The sequence below is a fragment of the Hevea brasiliensis genome, chromosome 8, assembly GCF_030052815.1.
Source record: "Hevea brasiliensis isolate MT/VB/25A 57/8 chromosome 8, ASM3005281v1, whole genome shotgun sequence".
In the NCBI taxonomy this organism is placed as follows: Eukaryota; Viridiplantae; Streptophyta; class Magnoliopsida; order Malpighiales; family Euphorbiaceae; genus Hevea; species Hevea brasiliensis.
In genome coordinates, this window is record NC_079500.1 from 338,691 (window position 1) to 342,326 (window position 3,636).

Sequence of the window (3,636 nt, forward strand, 5' to 3'; positions counted from 1 at the left end):
CGAGCCACAGAACCCTGAACCCTGAACCCAAAATCCAAAACCCTAAAACCCTAAAATCCCAAACCCTAAATCCTAAACCAAAAACTCTAAACCCCAAACCCCAATCCCCAAACCCCTCAACCCTCAACCCTCAATCCTAAACCCTCAACCCTAAGCCCTCAACTCTCAACCCTCAACCCTAAACTCTCAACCCTCAACCCTCAACCCTAAACCCTAAACCCTCAACCCTCAACCCTCAACCCTCAACCCTTAACCCTAAACCTTAAACCCTAAACACTGAAAGAACACAAGAATCATCTCTATCTTATCTTTAAGAAGTTGAGGGAGAATAAGCTCTTTTTGAAAAAGGAGAAATGTGCTTTCGCTCAAACCCAAATTAAGTTCTTAGGCCATGTGATTAAACAGGGTAGAATCTACATGGCCCAGGCCAAGGTGAAAGAAATATAAGAATGGGCAGTACCTATGAGCATAACTGAATTAAGATCCTTCTTGGGATTGATGAGTTATTATAGGCGGTTTGTCCAGGGCTACTCTCAAAGGATATGCCTCTTACACAATTGTTGAAAAAGGGAAACTGGTGGTAATAGACTAATAAATGTCAAGCAGCCTTTAATAACTTAAAGCAGATAATAGTAGCTGAGCCAGTGCTAGCTCTCCCAAACATGATGAAACCCTTTGAGATATAAACTAATGGCTTGGATCTAGCACTAGGAGGAGTCTTGATACAAGAAAATTACCCGATTGCTTTTCAAAATCAATAGTTGAAAGAGGCAGAAACTAGATATACAGCTCAAGAGAAAGAGTTGTTAGTAGTAGTACAATACCTCCACACTTGGATACACTACTTGTCACAGGGTTATTACCCTCTCCCTAAAAGATGCACCTAATGGGTTGTGCAACACACCCACTTATAAGGAGTCCAAGGCCTCCATTCCTTTCTGATGTGGGATTGAGGCACTCTTATTACACTAACCCTTGACATTCTCTCCCACTTCAATGGTCGACGTCCTCATCGATTGATGTTGTAGCATTACCTCAATCTCTTTGTCCATGTGTTGTAGAAGAAGTACTGCTTCATTAAAAAACCTTTACCAAGTAAAACCCAGTGGGAAAAACCTTGGTGAAGGAAAAAGAGTGTAGTGCATATTTACAACTACGATTGAGCTTGTAGGAACTTGTTAATCTTCTACTTATGTGGTTGGAGGTTTGTTTTCTTCTCTCAACTAGTCTCTTCTACAATCAAACCCTTCCATTTGATGAGGTACTTCTTAAATGGCTAACGCTTAGTGGTTTTGACAAATGGCTCTGCCAAGATCTTTTCTACTCCTTGGTTGATTGGTGGTGTGCTAGTGAAAGTTGGTTTACATGGTCTGTTACGACTCGGATCTATCTCATCTGCATGATATGGCTTTAATCTACTGACATGAAAAATTGGGTGAATCTTCATCCATTCAGGTGGCTCTACTTTGTAAGCAAGTTGGTCGACTCTGGCAATAATTGGTATTAGTCCTTCGTATTTGCAAACTAATCTCCTGTCTCAATTGTGAAGGAATCAGAGTTGATCAAGCATCAACTTCACTATGATTAGGTTTCCAACTACAAACTCTTGTGGTCTTTGATTCTCATCTGCCCATCTCTTCATGTGTCTCGATGCTTTTTCCAATTAGGCCCTTGCAATCTCTATGTTTTGCTTCCACTCCTTTGTGAACTAGTTTGCTTTAGAATTTCTGCCAATGTAAGGACCATCCAAAGTATGAGGCACTAAAGGTTGTTGACCTGTAATAATCTCAAAAAGACTCTTATCAATAGCAGAGCTCTTTAAAGAAATGAAACAAAATTATGCCACATCAAGTACGGAAACTCAATTTTTCTGACTAGCATTAATAAAATGCCCCGAGTATTCTTCGAACAACCCATTAAATCGCTTGGTTTGACCATCTGTTTATGAATGAAAACTCATTGAGACATCCAATCTAGAGCCCAACAGATGGAATAATTCTAATCAAAATGATCCCACAAATCGATCATCTCGATCACTTGCAATGCTCTTTGGGACACTCCAATACTTCATCACATATTTGAAAAAGGCATGACCAGTATCTTCTATTGAACAATATTTAGACATCGACACAAAGGTCCCATATTTGAAGAATCTATCAATGTACCACCAAGATGTGGTCATATTCCCCCACTCTTGGTAGCCCAGCAATGAAGTCTAGAGAAATACTTTCCCATGGTCTACCTGGTACTGGTAATGGTTGTAACAACCCTACAGGTTTTTATCATTCCACCTTATCTTACTGACACACTAGATAAGTTTTTGTATACTCTCTCACATCATTTTCCAATTAAGGCCAATAATAGCCCTATTTTAACAAAGCTAGAGTGCATTGCCAGCTTGGGTGATCCACCCATAAATTGTCATAGCATTCTTGAAGTAATGGTTTCCTTAAGTTTCCTGCTTTTAGAACATACACTCTATTTCTTTGAGTCATCAGGAGATTGTCCTCTAGCCAAAACTGTTTAGTCTTTCCCTCTTCTGCTAACTTCATTAGAGCTACGGCCTAAGCGTCATTCTTCAGGTTGTCTTGAATTTATTCTCGCAATGTGGTGGCTGCTCGACTACTTGACAATTGTGCCATCTGTTGATAAGTTGACACATCAGACTTCCTGCTTAAAGCATATGCAACTCAATTTGAGCTCCTCGGTTTATACTTAAATTCGAAGTCAAACTCGACTAGACATTCCTGCCATCTTACTTGTTTAGGTGTCAATTTTGATTAGGACAGAAAGTGGCTGACTACTGTATTAGTAGTCTTCATTACGAACTTTGACCCCAATCCTAAATCCTAAATCTAAACTGTAAACTCTAAACCTGAAACTATAAACCCTAAACTTCACACCTCAAATGCTAAACCTTAATATAGTAGTATATTAAATATATATAGTTAATTTAGTTAAAATGCAAATTCTAATTAATAATTGTCTTTTTTAGTAGGTTTTATTGTTTCTCTTAATTAAATCATCTTACTTGGAAAAACTTGTGATTGGTATCTTCCCATTTTGTTGTCATTTTTTTTTTTTCGCATTACTACAATGTTATCTTTTAGAGATAGATATTCTAAGGCAAATAAGATATTTGCTACTAATAACTATTATTTGAAGTAAAATTTTATTAATCTTTATTATGCGATTATGGGAGCCCTAAACTATAAAGAGATTTTTCGAAGAGTAATTTTATTTATATAAATTGAAATTTTGAATTATAAAATTAAAAAGATAACAACTAAGCAAAGGAACAATGAGATTAAAAAAAACAAAAAGGTAAAAGAACAAATCCCACGTCGATTTCAAAATGCAGGCGACGGCATTGGCTTTTCCTATAAAAGTGCCTTCACCGCCAATAAATTTTCAAAATATATTTCCTTATATCAGTCTTCAAGTTGCGATGAATGTATGGCTCCACTAGTGATAAATTTTTTTGTTAAATTAATTTTATCTTATATAATATTTTAAAATAAATATAATTTAAATTAAAGATAATAATAAAAACTAAATAATTCGTCTAAAGAATTTCTAAAAATATATTTATTTATTCTAAAAATAGATTTAGAAACAAAAGAATTTATCTCTAAA